Here is a 22,165-nt window from a genome sequence, read left to right as displayed (position 1 = left end):
TATGGCGCAGACGGCAAGCTAAGAATTGTGAATGGGTACAGAGTGCGCGCCAGAACATAGCAACATTTTGAAGGGGCTTCATTCCCAATGCACTATAGTAGTGCTCTAGTTAAGTTTATGTCCCATTCATTAGTAGTGCCTTGGTTCATTTTATGAATCATAGTAGTGTCCTAGTTCATGTTATGCCTCATAGTAGTACCCTAATTCACATTATACCACACAGTGCACCTACTTCATATTATGACACATTGTATTGCTCCTAGTAAACAATATGGCACATTGTAGTTCTGCCAGTACACATTATCCCACACAGTGGACCTCATTCAGAGTCGGTCGTAAGCGGCCGCTCGGTGGTCCTACGCATCCGATGCTTCCAAACCACGCATGCGTACGGTTAGTTGTGCGCATGTGTGTACGAGACGTTGCGATCCAAAATGCTGTCGATCATACGGCTTCCGAGCAGGAAGTGGCTTCCGAGAGTTAATTGACATGAAAGGCCGTTTGTGGGTGGTGACGGAGATGGTGGTCTGAAAACGCAGGCGTTCCTCACCGTTTTCAGGGCGTTTTAGGGGCGTACATAAATTACCTGCTACGACCGACATAGAAGGCCGGAGGTAGTAAAACGTAACTCTGCGAGCAGGTTAGAGGCCTGGCTGATCATACAGCTTGAGGATGGGTATGTGCTCTCTCAAGCCCCAGAGTACAATTGATACTATCGAATGTTACTGATGCTCGGAGAGGTGTTTCTATTTTGAGCCACACAATGCAAGCGGCTAATAATCGTTTGTTGTAGCTAATAACACTGCTAATTGGCATGTAATTGATTCAGCTGCATTTGCATTAGAGAATAATAAGAATAAATCAATTTCAGGGGAATTCTATGCTTTTTTTTTGGTAATTTTTGGAGTAATTTGCACACAACACAAGCGGCCGCAAGCATCAGAAGAAAATTAACATACAGCGACTGACAATGACTGACAACGATTGACTCGATCACTAGCTGCTATCATTCGTTAGCTAGAGGAGGTGCATTGTTCACGTATGGGCGTCACTTTGGTTACGACCAACCGGCCAAGCGATTGCTTCCTTTTTCAATTTTGCGGTCGTTAGGCGTACGACCGAGCGGCCGCTTACGACCGACTCTGAATGAGGTCCAGTGTCCCCAGTACATATCATGACACATGGAAGTGGCCGTAGTTCATATTATGCTACATTGTAGTGCTCCCGGTTCATACAACATTGCAATTCCCCAGTTCATTTTATGCCACATTACAGTGCTCCTTAGTAGTTATTATGCCACATTACAATGCCCCCATTTCATATTAAGTCACTCTATAGTGCATCCAGTTCATATTGTGTCACATTAGTACCCCCCAGTTTGTACTATGCAAACATTATAGTACCCCCAGTTCATATTATTTAACATTACGACGTCCATTTCATATTATATTATCCCCAGTACATTAAAACATCCACTACACACACCCGCAGTACATTATAACATCCACTACACACACATCCTTACCATTATAACATCCAGTATACACACCCTCTTATCATGATAACATCCAGTATACACACTACTTACTGAAAATAGATTGTTACTGCATTAGGCAGTCTTATCCTACATAGAGTCTGGTAAATGATTATTTACCATTAACCTCTTCATTTATCTCACCTTATTTGCCGATAGCAATACTTCAAGTACTCCATCCCTATTGGCAATTTTTGAATCTTAAATGGCAGACCCACGTCTGCAGGGCCTTTAGGGCTGAGAAGATTGCAGTTTCCTGTGAATGTAAAGACTGGGGACCAAACAGCTCCTAACTAAGGGGGATACTTAAGATGGCAATACACTAGAATAATGTCCCAACCAGTCAACTAGTTGGCTGGTTGGAATGACAACTGTCTAGTGTGTGGGAGCAAACAATCATTCCTTTGCTCCCACACGCTGAAAAACGCCAAATAACGGTTGTTCCAACTAGTTGGGAAAATCAAACAGGATTGATTTTTCTAAACTAATCATTCTGGACGATAAGTGGGTAGACGCTGGCTGGCAGTGTCCGCCTACTTTTTCACTAGCTGACGGTATCTTTCAGCCCGGGATCCAGATTCACTACGATCCCTACTGCCGCTGTGAGCTCTGCTGGTGTGCTGTTGGAGGGAGAGGTGTAAGTATGTGCTGGGAGGAGAGATGCACTACGATCCCTACTGCCGCTGTGTGCTCTACTGGTGTGCTGCTGGAGGGGGAGGTGTAAGTGTGTGCTGGAAGGAGAGGTGCACTACGATTCCTGCTGCCGCTGTGAGCTCTGCTGGTGTGCTGCTGGAGGGGGAGGTGTAAGTGTGTGCTGGAAGGAGAGGTGCATTACGATCCCTACTGCCGCTGTGTGCTCTGCTGGTGTGCTGCTGGAGGGGGAGGTGTAAGTGTGTGCTGGAAGGAGAGGTGCACTACGATTCCTGCTGCCGCTATGAGCTCTGCTGGTGTGCTGCTGGAGGGGGAGGTGTAAGTGTGTGCTAGAAGGAGAGGTGCACTACGATCCCTGCTGCCGCTGTGTGCTCTGCTGGTGTGCTGCTGGAGGGGGAGGTGTAAGTGTGTGCTGGAAGGAGAGGTGCACTACAATCCCTGCTGCCGCTGTGAGCTCTGCTGGTGTGCTGCTGGAGGGGGAGGTGTAAGTGTGTGCTAGAAGGAGAGGTGCACTACGATTCCTGCTGCCGCTGTGAGCTCTGCTGGTGTGCTGCTGGAGGGGGAGGTGTAAGTGTGTGCTGGAAGGAGAGGTGCATTACGATCCCTACTACCGCTGTGTGCTCTGCTGGTGTGCTGCTGGAGGGAGGTGTAAGTGTGTGCTGGAAGGAGAGGTGCACTACGATTCCTGCTGCCGCTATGAGCTCTGCTGGTGTGCTGCTGGAGGGGGAGGTGTAAGTGTGTGCTGGAAGGAGAGGTGCACTACGATCCTTGCTGCCGCTGTGTGCTCTGCTGGTGTGCTGCTGGAGGGGGAGGTGTAAGTGTGTGCTGGAAGGAGAGGTGCACTACGATCCCTGCTGCCGCTGTGTGCTCTGCTGGGGTGCTGCTGGAAGGGAAGGTGTAAGTGTGTGCTGGAAGGAGAGGTGCACTACGATCCCTGCTGCCGCTGTGTGCTCTGCTGGTGTGCTGCTGGAGGGGGAGGTGTAAGTGTGTGCTGGAAGGAGAGGTGCACTACGATCCCTACTGCCGCTGTGTGCTCTGCTGGTGTGCTGCTGGAGGGGGAGGTGTAAGTGTGTGCTGGAAGGAGAGGTGCACTACGATTCCTGCTGCCGCTATGAGCTCTGCTGGTGTGCTGCTGGAGGGGGAGGTGTAAGTGTGTGCTGGAAGGAGAGGTGCACTACGATCCCTGCTGCCGCTGTGTGCTCTGCTGGGGTGCTGCTGGAAGGGGAGGTGTAAGTGTGTGCTGGAAGACGAGGTGCACTACGATCCCTACTGCCGCTGTGTGCTCTGCTGGTGTGCTGCTGGAGGGGGAGGTGTAAGTGTGTGCTGGAAGGAGAGGTGCACTACGATCCCTGCTGCCGCTGTGTGCTCTGCTGGGGTGCTGCAGAGTGCTGTTGATGTAGGTGCCCAGGTTATTACACAAAAGGCATATACAGCACATACAGCCTTCTGCTATCTTGTTCTTTGTAATGGAGTGTGTGATCCTACTGCTGCTGCACCCAGACCATGTACCCCGGCCCGCCGACTAACACCCACCTCCGTGATAGCACGGAGGTGGGTGTTGCGCAGCAGCCCGGAATGCGCTCCAGCCACATCGCAGGGACGGGCTCTTTTCGGAGCCCGACTCCCTGCATGTGCCAGGTCATACATTCGGCCGGTATGATTGCATTTTGCAATGCGATCATGGGCGGTACTGCATGCCCTGATCGCATTGCAAAATGCGATCCTTAATAAATGGGCACCTAACTCACTTAGAGGCTGTAATCAAGGACACTCTCTGACAGTGCCAAGCACTGATTAGCTCAGCTGTGTCTGTGTCGGTGAAGCGGGAGAGCAGGCTATGGATCATATCAATGTGGAGATTTACTAAAGGGGGGAGACAGAGACCACCATCCATATGTGCGCTGACAAGTCCCCCTTTTCAGGCTGGGCAAAAGAGCCATATCCAATTGCTTAGTAGTCAATTTTTGGGTGCTTGTTAGAGAACGATATGAGCTAGGCCCAGGGCTCCCTAAGCACCCCCTGTACCCACTATAGCTACTCCCATGGACACCACAATTACATAAAGTAGGTACACAAGCAGGGCCAGCTCTTGGGGTGTTCCACCAGTGCGGTTGAACAGTGGCACCACCCCATAGAGGGCGCACCCCTCCCAACATCCCGTTTTCAGCGGGACAGCACTGTCCCGCTGTTCCACCCATGGGCCAAAGTGTCCCGCGGGTGGTCTGGTCGGGAGGCTGGGTACCCCCACCGCCACAGATGTGAGGCAGTGTCGGACCCCGGAACGGCCATGCGCACGGCATCCATTCAGTGCAGGGAGAGGGCTGGGGGAAACCCAGCTAGTGACGGAGTGCTGGGCTCGCCCCCAGCCTGACATTAGGGTAGGTGTGGCCTAGGGTAATTAGACCACACCCCCAATTCCGCTCGCTTTATATCAATCCGGCACAGGGCGCGGCTACCCCTCGAGCCGGCCCTGTACACAAGTGTATATTTACATAAATGCAGCATTAATTGTCAATGTGTACTGCACAGGTTACTGCTGTAATTTACTAAATTATTGGCCACCTGTGCAATAGTACAATACTGAAAGTGTAATTACATTGTAGGATCATATTGTACATAGTACAGCATAATGTGGGTATTGGTACTGTTTGATCATACTAGTGTAGTGTAGGTTGTAGCATAGTCTAGGTGTCTGTGTTATGTTGTGGTAGTGCAATGTAGGGATCCAGTCAAGATGCCGGCAGATGGGATGCCAGACGTCAGGATACTGACGCCGGAATCCCGATGCCCGTCAGAATGAGGACGCCGGCATCCCAAAGGGATCAAGATACTGGCATCCCATAGGCAAGTATGCGGGTTAGGGTTAGGCTGGGGAGATGGGAGTTAGGTTTAGGGACCTGCCTGGGTGGGTTAGGGATAGGCATCGTAGGGGAAGGTTAGGCTGCGGGGAGGGGGGAGGGGGTTTAGGGTTAGGCACCACCAGGGTGAGGTTAGGGTTAGGCATCGCCCAGGGAGGGTTAGGTTTAGGGTGCGGGAAGGGGGATTAGGTTAAGGCGCCACCAGGGGAGGGTTAGGGTTAGGCACCACCAGGGGAGGGTTAGGGTTAGGCACTACCAGGGGAGGGTTAGGGTTAGGGGGGGAGAAGGGGAGGGTTAGGCTACTTACCGGCCCGTCAGGATATTCGCCATCGGGATAACGCTGTCAGTCTTCTGACAGCTGGCATCCCGTCCGCCGGTAAATCATACTGATTCCGCAATGTAGGCTGTAGCGTAATTTGTCAGTGCTGCGTATTGTAGCATAACATGGGTGTTACTAATGTTCGGGGTGCGGATTAGTCAAGGGTTGTGTCAGTATTGGTTAGATTGCTGAATTTTACGGATGTCTGTGCTGGTGGATTTGCAATATGTTACATTTGCCAATAGTATGTAACTGTAACCGTGTAGTTACTATTTTGATTCTTTCTGGAAACATCCCCATGACCTGGATTCATACCACTCGCATACCCAGCCTCACCCGATCAACCCTTTCTCCGTATGCTCCCTTGTATACTTTACAAACTACCCTACTTACCAAAACCTATATTTCATGTTATCTTTCCAATAGGCCGTCCTGCCTTGTTTTTCTTCATCTAGGCACTGTATAGCTTAAAATTAAAGGGAGACTGAGGTATTCAGTCTGAATATATTGTATTCTACTATATATTTCCCAAATATCTACCTTGGCAAAAGTAGCACCTCATAAAAAAATGTCTGGGTTCTACAAAATCCTGTTTCTCACTGGTTTGTCAGCTCCTCCTGTCCTGAGTCATTTGGAAATAAAAGTCACTGCGACAATTTGCACCAAAGCTTGTTACAAAAGAGTTCATGCGGTTTTACAAACTGCTTAGAGTACAAGTACCCTGACAATCGGTAACAGCTTAATAATGCGACAACAAAGTCTTCTCACTTCATGTGAACTTAGACATCCCCAGCTGTCTGTCTTTCCTGGAGGTCAATATACAAACTGTAGACAATGAATGGCTGACTAAAGTGAACCCTTTATAAAGAGGACACTTAGGTATATCCCACAAATGAAAGAACCGAATTTAAAATACACACAAAACAGATTAATGTTAATGTCAGTTTGCATTTGAAAGCATTCTCAATGTAGGCAGGCTAATTAAATTAACCTGCCCCTGAATATTCAGTATCCCAGATTAGCTCTCCAAGGTAAACAAAAAATGTGAAGATGAGTTGAACAATAAATCAGGAATCATTACTTAAATCCTGGGAAACTTTGTCTCAGATCTGGTAGTAAAGGAATTATATGCGAAGATCAATCGCTACTTTAAATGAAAAAATATTCAGGCTAGAGAAAGGCATCAGATAGACTTATATACCTACTTTAATGAGCATGATGTCAGACAAATATACCTGGTACACAAGCGGGAAGATAACCACACGAGTGCCTATGCAGCTTATCCAAAACCAGTAGCTGTCTGTAAATTTCAACAATAACTGGTTCATCTTTCACTTCCCCATTGGTCTCTCCTCAATCTCCTTCATGCCACAGTATTGTACCCCCTGAAATCACCAATGGCTGTGTCATTATTGGTGGCTGATAATACTACTGCCTAACAGTAGCCACATACACTTTCCTAAACACCAACTAACAAAGTTATGGATCAAGTGTTACCCACACCTCTTAGGTTGTCAGCTCATCTGGCCAGAGTCATCAATATTCTTTTTCATGTCATTGTATGTAACTAACTTGCATGGTAAACCCCTCAATGCACAGAGATGCGTAATATGCTGGTGTTTTATAAGATAAAATAACGCTAATACAGATGAAATTATATAACAGGATAATACATTGTACATAACTGTCCTATACATTTTCTGGGAGGATGGCTCAAGTCAACAAGACACCTCTAAAGTATCATTACAAATCAAAGTGGAGACATTTGCCAGAGTATTAATAATTGCTATGGAGTGGAATGCACATTACCATTATTTGTTTTCTGGGTTTGTTCACAACCGTAAAGCACTGAAGAGTATGTTGGTACTATGCAGATAAATGTTATGCTGGGTACACACTACCCAATGTGAGTATCCAGCAATGGCACAATATATCACACCGTCCGTACATACTACCCAATGTGAGTACCTAGCAACGGCACAATACATCACACCGTCCGTACACACTACCCAATGTGAGTACCCAGCAACGGCACAATACATCACACCGTCCGTACACACTACCCAATGTGAATACCCAGCAACGGCACAATACATCACACCGTCCGTACACACTACCCAATGTGAGTACCCAGCAACGGCACAATACATCACACCGTCCGAACACACTACCCAATGTGAGTACCCAGCAACGACACAATACATCACACCATCTGTACACACTACCCAATGTGAGTACCCAGCAACGGCACAATACATCACACCGTCCGTACACACTACCCAATGTGAGTACCCAGCAACGGCACAATACATCACACCGTCCGAACACACTACCCAATGTGAGTACCTAGCAACGGCACAATACATCACACCATCTGTACACACTACCCAATGTGAGTACCCAGCAACGGCACAATACATCACACCATCCGTACACACTACCCAATGTGAGTACCCAGCAATGGCACAATACATTACACCGTCCGTACACACTACCCAATAAGAGTACCCAGCAACGGCACAATACATCACACCGTCCGTACACACTACACAATGTGAGTACCCAGCAACAGCACAATACATCACACCGTCCGAACACACTACCCAATGTGAGTACGCAGCAACGGCACATTACATCACACCGTCCGAACACACTACCCAATGTGAGTACCCAGCAACGGCACAATACATCACACCATCTGTACACACTACCCAATGTGAGTACCCAGCAACGGCACAATACATCACACCATCCGTACACACTACCCAATGTGAGTACCCAGCAACGGCACAATACATTACACCGTCCGTACACACTACCCAATGTGAGTACCCAGCAACGGCACAATACATCACACCGTCCGTACACACTACACAATGTGTAGGACCTTGATTCAGAGCTGGACGCTCTGACAGAGAGCTCGCTCTGAATCAGGGCCGTCCCTGCTCCTTTTTGGAGCGGCCTCCTGGCCGCTTGCATAGCTGTGGGTGACCACCCACAGCTATAGCGAGCGGCCAAAATGATGGTCGCGATGGTCAAGACCATCGGGCTTGCGACGAGACCCTGCGGTAGGGTCTCGCTGCCGCAAGCCTTGGAGTGCTTTTGGCTCTATCAGAGCCAAAAGCACTCCCACTGACATCACTAGTGATGTCAGTGGGGCCAGCCCCAGACGGTAGGCGTTCCCATGGGAACGCCTCCGTCTGGGCAGCCACACCTCCGGCATGCCCACCAAAGGGGGCGCGCTGTCAATCACCATCGACAGCAGAATTGGGGTTTAGGTTTACGTTGCGGGAACCCCTGTGCAGCCTTCATACTGTCCCCCAAAGGTAAACTGTGTCAAAAAATGTAAAAAAAACACTTAAGGACACCCCAAAAAATGACTTTGAAAAAGGGGGCAAAAAAAAAAAAAGTTGGGGGACAAAGTTAAAAACTAGCGAACTTGACTCTGGGGGGGGGGTCCCCAGTTATGCCCCATGTGTTTTTTTGGATTGCAGGTGTTTGCGGCAGGTGGATTTTTCACGATATTTTCAACTTCACTTTAGCAACTTTTAAATATGCTGACCCCCACTTTCAAGTACCCCAAATTTGCTGGGATAAGTTATTTTCTGCAAACAATACTCCTGAATACTATTCTGTACCACGTATAGAAAAACGCTATTTAGCAGCTATTCAGCCCATTTAAAAACACCAAATACCTACAGCAAGCCAAATCGGGGGTGCCATAGTGAACCCCCATGTCAGAGAATCTTTTGGGGGGTGTCAGGCTGATTTCCCCAAATTTGACAGTACTTTCCGCTTGTTCAAGTTTCGCCGGGTCCCGTTTTCATGCACTTTCAAATTGAATACGGGGTAAAGCGGGCACGCGCGCGATACTTTTCCGCCTGCAAAACAGGCGAAGTAGGCAAAAAGTCCGGGCCACGAAAAAGTATCGCGGCTCGGCTCAAATTGAATACGGCTGTATTTCTCACTCACAGGACTTTTTAAGAATATTTCCCCATACCTTTCCGGCAAGACTCATTTCACTGTATACAATTTATTTTCCTTTTTCCCTGTTCCTACTTATATTCATATAGCACCAATTAGGGCTGAGTAACAGCAATTAATTCAGCTCTGGTTACTGCAATAAAGGGCAAATCTGTAAGTGACAGGTAAAAAGGGTCACGATGGAAGGTTTGGGGGTGACTTTACATGTTTTTATGTCATTAGAGTGCTGACCAAGATTCACATATAGGCCAATTTAGTTCTGTGATACAGATTATTAGAAATCCTCTTGTAGTACCACGCTAGATGACAAAGAGTTCCACACACTATTTCTGGGGCCAGACTATACTGTTTTAGATGTGTATTAAATCACTAATTGGCAGCAGCTTTGCAGTAGATAAAAGCATGGTAATTAGATTTACAGGTGAAGCGAGGAAACTACTACAAGCTACTGGTCAGTAAAGATTTGCACTGAATAGTGAGAATGTGTAGTAACACTTGCAGATTAACACCTAGGCCCTGCTACAGTTTAACACTGACATAAGACTTAACACATATAATGAATCTATAAGTAAATAGATTGGCGAGTTTTAGTTAAATGGTTGCAAATCTGATATTTGCTGTACATTAGGCTTACATCGGTTTTAGAAGTCAGGTGCTCTTGTTTTGCACCTGTACAGTGTTGAAGGTAGAACAATAATACTATAAGTGGATTAAGAATGTACCGTACATAAAAACAATAGTGTCTGTTTTTATCACAATGACGACCAATGACCTACACACGCCGACAATGCAGCTTCTATTTTGTCATATAAGCGCAAAATAAAAAAATTAGGAGTGAAATCCCGTTTTCGGCGAAACTTGTACGCCGATGATGTCATTTTTGCCGATTTCATTTATCCCCGTATTCAATTTAGCGTCTTTTGGCCGGTGCGAAAGCGCAATGCAATGTTATAGGCGAAAAAGTTTTGACCTATCAATACACGGTGGAAACAAGTGCAACAATATGAAATATAGTTAGTACTTACCCTTGTTATCTCTATTTCTACGAGGTCCATAGGGTTCCACAGGATACCTTGGGTTATAGGCGATGGCGCAGACATCGGGCACCTCAGAGTTAAATTTCAGCCTCCCAGGATGCACTGGGATCCCTCTCCAATACCCCACCCCCGAGCCAAAGCATCTCAGTTACGTAACAAGCCACAGGCCGAAGGAGGAGAAGAAAGAGAGAGAAGAAAGTCTGGAACACACAAGAATCACATTTTCACCAGAAGGAGACGGAAAAACCGGTGACCAGATCAAAACCCATCTGCAGTACAGGTGCGACAGGGCGCAATAGAAATAGGGACAACAAGGGTAAGTTCTTACCATATCTCATATTTTCTACTTCAGGGTCCATAGGGTATCCACAGGATACCTTGGGGATGTCCCAAAGCAGTATCCTTCAAGGGTGGGGACGCTCCTGTGCTGAAAGGAGAATCCGTCGCCCGAAGGAAGCATCCTGTGAGGCGAAGGTGTCAAATGCATAATGTAAAAAATATACTGAATATCTGCGCTAATAAAAATGTATTTCCAAGAGAATTGATAGCTGTACAAGCGGCGGAGGAGGCTCCGGAGAGACGGGATGTTAGCGGCTCCTTAATAGTCAGGTGTTGTTGGTATCGATCTGGCCGCATCTCAATCCTGCCTCTACTCCAGCTGCCGGCTAGTGTCCAGCGGGACCGCAGGTCTCGCGTTCCGATAATGGATGATAAGACCAATGTAAGAGTGAAACTCTTTGATAAAGCCCCAGATTTGTGGAGCAAAACGCGTCAGTGCACTTTCTTTTGGACCTATTGAGCCATCCATCTGCATCTTACGGCAGGTGTTTTTTCCCGACAGGGAAGAAGGGGTGAAGAAGAGCACTTAGGTTTTCTTTTTACAAAAAAATCAAATTTATGGTACATGAAAATGGGTGCAAGCCTATTTTTAAATCCCTAAGGTGCATTTTAAAAATTCTTCAAAAATGCACCTGCCGCATAATTTAAAACACCTGCCGCAAACTTGGGAATCTCCCCTGAATTTATTTTGTTAGTTTAAAATATGCTCCCCATATTTTTTAACCCCAAAATTGAACTCATTTTTTTGGGGTGTTCCTAGTTTTGAAAAAAAAAATCTTTTTTTTGATACACTTCATTTTTAGGGGCTAATCCCAGGGGTGCAGGCTTTTTTTTTAAGGCCTGCACCCCTAAACCCCAATTCTGTAGTTTTTTTCGGCATGTAAAACATGGTGAAAACTTATCCCCATTTTTTTCGCACTGGCGAAAAGTCTTTGAAATTGAATACGGGGATAATTGAAATTTGCGAAAATGACGTCATCGACGATAATTTATCTCCGATTCCGACTTTTCGCAGGCTAATTGAATATAGTCCTGAGTCTCCTATATCCAAATATTCCAAAATACGGAATATTTCAAAATTCAGAATAATTTTAGCGCAACTGAGATGCTGATGATGTTTCTGATGTTTAAATGTACACAAACTTATTAAAAATATTGTATAACATGATCTTTAGGCTGTGTATAAGATATATATGAAACATAAAAACATTCTGTATTTAGACTTGGTCCCATTCCCAAGATATCTCATTATGGTATGCATATATTCCAAAATATGGAAAAATACGATATCCAAAATACTTCTAGTCCCAAACATTTTGGATATGGAAGACTCAACCTGTATTGGTACTTTAAATTGAAAGGCTAAAGGGCCTATGTATTAATTAATACTCGCGGTACTGCCGCAATTATTAACAGTCCAACTCGCCCGGTTATGTATTACCGGGAACTCGCAGGAACAGCGGTAGCAGTAGTTTGGACACACCCACCTTCTCATTCAATGTTTTTTGTTTATTTAAATTATTTTCAACATAGTAGATTAATACTGAAGACATCAAAACTATGGCCCTCATTCAGAGCCGCACGCTATTTGCGGTCGTTCGTTTAAAATCAAGGGGTGGCTATTTAAATGATCCGTACGCACATTGCAGTGTGGTCACACCTCTAAGTCTGAACGAACGAGCAAAACATACGCTCGTTTATTTGTTAAAAACGCCCCCTGGCCGCACGCATCCTACGTCATGTCCGCTATTTATTAGATTAATCGAGTACATCGACCAGCGTATGAACTGCTCGCTATTCTTGTGGTTGGTGTTTGCTACCACAAATTTGCGTGCAGTTCTGGCTATAAAATAACCCAGTAACGTGGTCAATGACGCTGCTGTTTTAAATATACACACCCATAAAACGCCCGTTTTGACCTTTAAGCACGCCTGCGTTCGGATCTCCACTCCCCATTTTCAAGCACCTTCCCCTGTTACCACCCACATACGCCTCATTCTGTCACTCAAAATAGCAGGCACTCGCTATATAGCGTACAAAGGATTTTCGGCCGCACTGACTGGTTCGCGCATGCGTACTAAAAAGCGTACGCATGCGCAGATGTGCAAACATCGCTCGGAACGAGCGTACTGCCGCTAACGAGCGGCTCTGAATGAGGGCCTATGAAAGAACACATATGGATTTATGTTATAAACAAAATAGTGTTAAACAAATCAAAATATGCTTTTATTTTAGATTCCTCAAAGTAGCCGCCTTTGGCTTGGATGACAGCTTTGCACACTTTTGGCATAATTTCAATCAGCTTCATGAGGTAGTGTGCAAAGCTGTCATCAAAGCAAAAGGGGGCTACTTTGAGGAATCTAAAATATAAAACATATTTTGACTTGTTTAAGTTTTTTGTTTACAACGTAATTCCATATGTGTTCTTTCATAGTTTTGAGGTCTTCAGTATTAATCTACTATGTTGAAAATAATTTAAATAAACAAAAACCATTGAATGAAAAGTTGTGTCCAAACTTTAGACTGGTACTGTATATGTATATTATATATATATATATATATATATATATATATATAGGCTTGTGTGGCTGCCGTGTCTCTCCTACCTTATGCCACTTTGTCTGTCTAGCCTCATGCCACCCGTGTCTCTAAACCTTATGCCCTTTCCCCGTGTCTCTTTCATTCTCTCCATCTCTGTGATCTTCCTCCTCCACCCCACCTCTCTCATCTGTGTTCCCCCGATCTCCACCTCTTTCTCTGATCACGGTCTCTGTGATCATCATATACATCGTACAGAGGGCTGATTCAGAGATGGACGCAGTATTGATATTCACACAGATTGAGCGATTATTTGCCATTGCGCATGAGTGTAAGCTGCACTGCACACATGCAGTGATTGAATTGCGAATACGCTCACACAGAGGATTCACTCGCAAAGTTAGTGACAGATAGCCAGTGTTTGAGGGAGGTAACGGGTGTTGTTTTAGGAAAAACACAGGTGTATCAGACCGTTTAAACACTGTTTCCTGTGTTTTCTTGCTCGCAGTAGGAGAGCCCTCCGCGCATCTGGAGACCCGCTAGTGCTCAATGTTTCCAGTTTTGTGCATGAGCTTCACATGTGAGATACTCTGGCGTCTCTAAGCACTGAGCGGCGAGTAAGTCATTGGCATACTTTTTCAATTGCGATCCATGAGAGATCGCAGCTGCGATGGCATTTACGTCCATCTGAGAATCAGCCCAGAGTGCAGTCACACTCTGCTTTCAGCCTGGTTTGAAGCGGTCATGCTGCTAACACTAGTGGGGCAGATGTATGAAGCTCTGGGAAGTGATACAGTGGAGAGTGATAAGCGACCAATCAATCAGCTCCCAACTGTCATGTTACAGGCTGAGTTTGAAAAATGACAGTTGGGAGCTGATTGGTTGGTCGTTTATCACTCTCCACTTTATCACTTCCCAGAGCTTCATACATCTGCCCCATATGTTTAGAAAGTGCAATCTATTCATACACCAACTTAATGAGTTACTTTTCTGCAAAAAATACTCCTGAATACTATTCTTCACCACTTATACAAAAACACAATTTAGCAGCTATTAAGCCCGTTTAAAAACACCAAATACCTTCAGCAAGCCAAATCAGGGGGTACCATAGCTAACCCCCATGTCAGAGCATCTTTTGGGGGGTGTCAGGCTGATTTCCCCAAATCTGACAAGACTTTCCGCTTGTTCAAGTTTCGCCGGGTCCCGTTTTCGCGTACTTTCAAATTGAATACAGGGATACGCGGGCATGCACGCGATACTTTTCCGCCCGCAAAACAGGCGAAGTAGGCGAAAAGTCCAGGAGGTGGAAAAGTATTGCGGGTCCGCTCAAATTGAATATGGCTCTATGACGCAGTGCCGATGTTTGCGCAGTTTATCAATGTTTTGCTACTGCGCATGCACGAAAATTCAGATAAACCCATACTGTGCACGCATGAACATAACTGTACGACAGCGGTTGCAGTTGTGTACGAGATCGGTATCCTTAGAAAAGGCCGGATTGGTGACGTAATTAGGCCCCACCCTTTAACTGGTAAAATCCTCGATTCGCGGGTTTTCAAGGGGAGGGACAGTTCTAAATTATGAAAATCGCCCCGCCCCCTCCTCGCGGACCCGCAAATTCAACATTAAATCTACCCATCCTGCCCGCTTCACTAGGAAAAATCGGGAGCCTCCCGCGACTTCCATGAGTGTAGGCAAGTATGGATACACTGTGTGACCCATAGGCTGTGCAAAGGGTTGATAGTGCGACCAATTGTGCATTGAAGATGGAATGTTCTGATTTGCACTGTGCTCAGGTAATGGCAGTGGGCCTCAGGGTTTACTTGCACGCTACTACAGGTGAATGCTGAAACATGCATTTGTATATTTTCCAGTTGCAATTGCAAATCCTTAAGTAATCGCAGCCATGCATGAATTATATCCACCTCTGAATCAGGCCCATTATAAAGAAAAGAAACATTTATTGTTGCATTTCAACCTATATAAAAAAAAATAAACACACAAGTGACACATGTAATAAAGACACTGCAGATCGGCCATCTCATATGATCAATTTGGTTCATAAATAAGGAGAAATCAAATAGTATTTTAGGATAAACATGGAAACTATGAAATTGATGAGAGGGGTGGTTCTCACATGGTTGCCGAATGGACTCAAAGTTATGATTTCTTGTATCATTTGGAACAAAAACAAAACAAAGACAATGTTTAATCACACTCTGCAACCAGGGATATAGGGGGAGATGTATCAAGATTTCAAAAAGAGTGGAGCATTGGGGACAAGAGGAGCATCTTCTAGCTAGCTAGCATTTATCATGTACATTATATGATAGGTAGAAGATGATTGGCATGTTTTCAGCATCTTCTCCACTTGTTAGAATGTTTGATATATTTCCTGAGATGTAGTCGGCATCGCAATGCACAGAATCCCGGTGGCTGCGATCCGTACAGTAAAGATGCCCATCCACTAGCAGACATGAAAAGGACTGCACGATAACAAGATTGTAATCATGCAGTCATTTGTCAGTCTGTGATGAGCCTGCACTAAACAAGCAGTCATTCAGTGCAGGCTCATCAATCATCTGCAAACATGCTCAACCTGACGTTATCGTCAGGTTGACCAGCATGTTTGCACGATGATAGATGTCGGAAACGACCAGCGGGCATGCGCATCGCTGGTCGTTTTACACATTTTTGCAAACGATTTGCAAACGATTTATGAACAATTGAACGATCGTTATCGTTCAATCGCTCAACTTAATCGTTTAGTGGATGGGCACCTTTAGTATTATGGTTAGGGATAGGTTTAGGGGTTAGGCTGCAGGTGGGAAGGGTTAGGGTTAGGCTGTGGGAAGGGTTAGGGTTAGGCTGTGGGAAGGGTTGGTTAAGGTTAGGGGTAGCGTTACCTACCTGCATGCGTTGGATGCACCAGGATCGCGTACCCTACCCCATTTCCTCTATAATCCATTATATTTAGTAACAGATAAGTCAAACTGTCTACTTTAATATATAGCAACAATAAAACCAATGCATGAAATATCATAACAAAAAATGCATAGAAATGAAACATTTCCATTTGGAATCGCAATCCTGCAAAATACAGTAAGTACAGACTCAGGGTATTAATGTGAGATTGCACCTATGTGTGCACAAGGCACATTACTGTAAAATGAAAAGACCTGCACGCCCTCATGTTTTTTACTTTCACTAATGACAGTTACCTCCTGAAACACTTCATAAATAAATAATTTGGCACAAGTGAGAAGCTTTGGTTACATGCAGAAGATAGACGGATTACACTAGCGTAATGCTGTGTACACACTAGCAAATAAATTCTGCGAATCCAATAAATGCTCTGATCCGACAGAGCGATTAACAGATTGGCGTGCACATGCACACACTGAGGGCCTGATTCAGAGCCGGACGCTATTTGCGCTCGCTCGTTCAGAAAAAGGGGCCGGCTATTTAAATTGAGCGCTCGCTCTTTGCGGTCTGTTGACGCCTCTATGTCTGAGCGAGCGAACGAAATATGTGCTCGCTATTTTGTAAAGACGCCCCCTGGCCGCTCGCATCATACGTGTTCTCCGCTATTTATTTGATTAATCGAGTACATCGAAAGGCATCTGAACTGCTCGCAGTGCTTGTGGTTGGATTTTCCTACCGCAATCATGCGAACAGTTCAGGCTAAGAAACAACCAAGTGACGTGGTCGATGACGCTGCTTTGTTAATTATGCACACCCTTAAAACGCCCGTTTTGACCGTTAGGCACGCCTGCGTTCGGATCACCACTCCCCGTTTTCAAGCACCTTCCCCTGTTACCACCCACAAACGTCTCATCCTGTCACTCAAATTAGCAGACATTCGCTATTTTGCGAGCACACAATTTCCGACCGCAATGAATGGTTCGCGCATGCGTATTACAACCCATACGCATGCGCAGTTGTACGAACATCGCTCGGAGCGAACGAGCGGCCACTTACGAGCAGCTCTGAATCAGGCCCTGAGCACTTTCCAGCTCAGTGTTACTTCCTTCAGATCTCTCCAATGGGATCGGGAGGTAGGGAATGAGACAGCATTTGCAGCACATCAGACCTGACCGCTGCAGGAGAGTTCTAAGCCGTTTATGGGCTAACACTCCTGTATACACACTATACAATCGGGCGGATCAGCCAGTGCCTTAACACAGCGGCAAAGCGCCCTGTGCCTTCCCTGCCTCTTGACCGCATGCCATTGCGCTGAGGGGTCGGAGCTACCAGCGCCGGGAAGTACAGTACAGCCCGGACTGTCCTGAGTACGCTCCAGGTTGCTGTACAACATGCAAAGTGCTTGCCTAGTGTCCAAAGGAAGCTCTGGCCAGCAATGCAGCAGCTATTCTATGTGCCAGCCAAATGCAGGGGCCGTGGGGCAACGACAGTGCTGTCCATAGAGGGCCTGATTCAGCAAGCAACGCAAAGGAGAGAACGCACACACTTGGCCGATGTTTTTGTACTGCGTATGCATCGCTATGTGTGTGCGGGAACTAGCCAGTGCAATCGGGTAAGCGTAACCGTTATTGATTGACAGAAAGTGCAGTTTGTGGGTGGTGACGGGGGGTGGTCGGGCGAACGCAGGCGCGTCTGTGCCGTTTTAGGGGCATCCATAATTAAGCCAGTGCGGCGACGGATGCAGTGATGAGACTCCGTGCACACCGAAAGTTGCCAATATCCTGCGCGAGGTCTGGTCAACCACTATTATGCAAATGTGGTCGATGGTTCTCGATGTTACCGATGTTTACACTATCTTGCGTACTGATCAGGCTTTGAGTAAAGGGAGATGGGCAGCATAGTATGGGGCTGGGCGTCTGCATCTTGTGCTGCTGTCTCCGTGCGTATGCATTGATTAGCGTGTTCTCGCAGTAGATGGGTGCGTGCGCTCTCTCCTTTGCGTTGCTTGCTGAATCAGGCCCAGAGTCCTGCGCTCTGTGAGACCACACATGGACACACACCCCTAGTTATGGCCCTGCAATCAGCCAGTTATCGGCTGATCGACCTGATAACTGTAGTGTGTACCCGACTTAATAGCTAGATCTCCACTCTGCCATGTGAACAATGAGATCTGGCCGTCGGTTTTCATATGTCATACTGCTTTTATATATAAATTCCGGGTCTCACCCAGAGGTTGGAACAGGGTTCCAATCCGGATCAGACCCGGAATTTCCCCAGCACCGACCCAGGATATTCCTGAGTTGGCGCCGTTCACACCGGAGCCGGTCTGCAGTGACCCGGCTTTTCCAGCGTTGAAGTGGACGCTTGGAGATGACGTCATCTCCAAGCGCCACTGAAGCCGGCCAATCGGCAGGCATGCGGCACGATCCAAGTCATCATGACCGGATCACGCTGTTTACACTGCAGGGTTTCACGGGTTATTCCTGTGTTAAACCCTGCAAGTTGCCTGGGTTGGATTGCTGTGTCACTCCACCCGGGAATCCAATCCTGGGTCCCCTTTTACACCAAGGAGCTAGCCAGGTTAACCCTGCAATAACCCGGGTTTTAGCTCTGGTGTAAAAGGGGTATTACATTAAAATAGAAAGGTAAAAATTATAATTCTCTTTTTTAAATTAAATGTATTTGATATGATTAAAATTGTAAAAGTGCTGTTAATGTCTCCTACCACAGTATAGGAGCACTTCCGCCCAACCGCTATGGAAATATTAGAATTATTCATAGTGTGCTACCTGATCTTACCAGGGATTCTACACTGGGTTCCCTTTCAGGTGCAAACATTTGAAGCTGACTATCTGATTACAAAGGCTTGTGAAATACTAACATGTGAACTCTGACTATAGTAAATCTTATGCCACACTCATAAATAATAACAAGGTCTGGTTACTCACAACAAGGACTGTCCCTAGGTCTGTCATCATATTGTAAGACTTGACAAGAAATGTCATGTACAGCCAGGGCCAAAAGTTTGGAGAATGACACAAGTATTGGTTTTCACACAAAGTTTGCTGCTTCAGTGTTTTTAGACCTTTTTGTCAGATGTTACTATGGTATACTGAAGTAAAATTACAAGCATTTCATAAGTGTCAAAGGCTTTTATTGACAATTACATTAAGTTTATGCAAAGAGTCAATATTTGCAGTGTTGACCCTTCTTTTTCAAGACCTCTGCAATTCGCCCTGGCATGCTGTCAGTCAACTTCTGGGCCACATACTGACTGATGGCCGCCCATTCTTGCCTAATCAGTGCTTGGAGTTTGTCAGAATTTGTGGGTTTTTGTTTGTATACCCGTCTCTTGAGGATAGACCACAAGTTCTCAATGGGATTAATGTTTTGTTCCCCAAGCCACTTAGTTATCACGATGGAGCACCTTGCCATAAGGCAAAAGTGATAACTTAGTGGCTCAGGTAACAAAACATCGAAAACCTACATCCATGTCGACATTTTGTGTGTCGATCTTGTGTCTCGGTCAACCCTTTAACTGTCAATGTCAACTATCTTGTGGCGACTTATTGCTTGTCGACCTTTTTACTGTTGATGTTTCATTCTCCAAACGCATCGAGGATTAACCTTCCTTGTTTCTGGGTTATTATAAACTCCATAGCAACAATAATGCAAACTCCAACTTTAACTCTACTGACAGAAGGATCAAATGTCACAGAGTCAGCAACAGAAATCTCATCATTACTGTAGCAATGAATCATGTAAATATAATTTACATTAATGGCTTAAGTGCAATATATTATTAATTCAAACTATTAAAATGATACAAACTAGTTATGCATCATGCAAAAGTTAATAAAAACTTCCTGGTTTCAAAATATAAATCACACTTTTACTAATATAACAGAACCATAATAGGAAAGGGCCTCTGTATGCCAAGAGGATGGAGTCAAGCTATCAACAGTCAGAATATAGACAATGACAAGGGGTACACCGTTATGTTTAAGCCGGCGTAACACTGATCCTTTGTCAGTCACAAAATCATATTGTTTTACTTTTATAAGTGGAATACATTAACTTTTTAAATAATTCAGTGTGCCCATAACTACTATTCACATTATATATAATATATCACTGACACCAAAAACATCAGGACAATCTTACTGGATGTTTCTTTCTAAAGTTTACCTACAACTTTTCCTTCAGTTAGGATTAAATAACCATCCAATGCCTGACACCACCAGAACTGTCAGGGAGATTTATGGCTATATAGGTCTCTATTTTCTGCACACAGCTGCATCTGTTTACACGTTATGCATAGACTGCCAGAGCAAACTGGAAGATGTCACCTCCCGCATGTGTGACTCTGGTATAAAGAATATATGTGCACTCTGCAGTTATAATGTATATAATAATAACAACCGTGGATGGTCTATCCTGTCTCCAACATGCGCAGTGGGAGCCGTAACAGCATAAAGAAGTATATGCCCGCCACAAGCTGGACAGGGAAAGTAGATGTTGCCGTCTGGTGTGAGGAGGAGGGGGGGTTAATCGGCAAATGACAGGTCAAAAAACTAATGTAGAGTATAACGTAAGAGTATATTTGGAATATAATACATCCATGGTTATATTCACTGACTGAATAAGTATGACAATAAAAAACTGCTACTTAGGATTAATGTCTGCATAGCTTTCAGTGACCTTGCACAACTGCCAATGGCCTGATTCAGAGGTGGACGTTGCTGCGTCCGCCCTTGTGTCTTTTGCCGGAGTCAGGCATCAACACATCACTAATACCCCTTTTCCAACAAAATTCCGGGTCTGACCCGGAGTTGGAACAGGTTCCTATCCAGATCAGACCCGGAATTTAGCCGGCGCTGACTCTGGATATTCCCGAGTTGGCGCCGCTCGCACCTCAGTCAGGTCTGCATAGACCCGGCTTTTCTGGCGTGAAAGTGGACGCTTGGATGACTCTCATTGACTGCTGCAGATAGACTCTCATTGACTGCTGCAGCACCCACTGCAAGAGCCGGGCTTCCGTCCGGCTCCTGCAGTGGGTAATGGGACAGACGTCATGACACCTGTCCCATAATGCTGAGCCCGGGAGGACTGGCGGGCGGCGGGAGCGGCAGCGCGGACCGGAGCAGCAGCGTGGATTCAGGTAAGTATATTTTTATATATATATTTTTTTTTTAACCTATCTGCACTACTGGGGGCACAACGGGGGAGGGGGATGGCTACTACTGGGGGGACCTCTACTGGGGGTGGGGGCACAACGGGGGAGGGGTGGCTACTACTGGGGGCACCATTATTGGGAGGACCTCTACTGGAGGGGGGGGCTACTACTGGGGGCACTTAATCGGGAGGGGGAACCTCTACTGGGGACTACTACTTTGGGGGGGGGAACTACCACTGGGGGCATTATAAAAGGGGCCTACTACTAGAGGCACTTCATTCGGGGGACCACTACTGGGGGGCAATAATAGGAAGGGCCACTACAGGGGGCACTGGATAGGGGGGAACACTACTGGGTGCCTGCATAAGGGGACCACTACTGGGAAAACTGCATGGGGGGGACTACTGCTGGGGGCACTAGATAAAGGGCACTGCATAAGGGGATACCGCTACTGGGCGCACTGCATTGTGGGGACTGCTACTGGGGGCACTGCATAAGGGGGAACACTACATGGGGCACTGCATTTGGGGGGGCCACTACTGGGGGTACTGAGTAAGGGGAACTAATTGGGGGCTGTATAAGGGGGACCACTACTGGGGATACTGTATAAGGGGCACCACTATGGGCCTGCATAAGAGGGACCACAACTGCATACTGGGGGTACTGTATAAGGGGTACTACTGGGGTTAAGGTGCATATGGATAGGAATGTTCAGTGTGAAAATAAAGGGGTGTGTCATGTTGACATGCCCCATTTTAAAGTGATCACGCCCAATTTATGCTGCACGCGCACATCGGGGGGGGG

The 22,165-nt window shown here is 46.1% G+C and overlaps 1 protein-coding gene across 3 annotated transcripts in view; it reads right to left on the bottom strand.

Annotated features, from left to right (window-relative positions):
- The window catches only part of MICU3 (mitochondrial calcium uptake 3), a 177,725-nt gene that overhangs the window by 154,733 nt on the left and 827 nt on the right, over positions 1-22,165 (bottom strand). The gene's annotated exons all lie outside the window — the stretch shown is intronic.

The sequence above is a fragment of the Taudactylus pleione genome, unplaced genomic scaffold (assembly GCF_031769625.1).
Source record: "Taudactylus pleione unplaced genomic scaffold, aTauple2 ptg000218l, whole genome shotgun sequence".
In the NCBI taxonomy this organism is placed as follows: domain Eukaryota; kingdom Metazoa; phylum Chordata; class Amphibia; order Anura; family Myobatrachidae; genus Taudactylus; species Taudactylus pleione.
The sequence above is the reverse complement of the archived record's forward strand: the minus strand, read 5'-3'. Positions and strand labels throughout refer to the sequence as shown.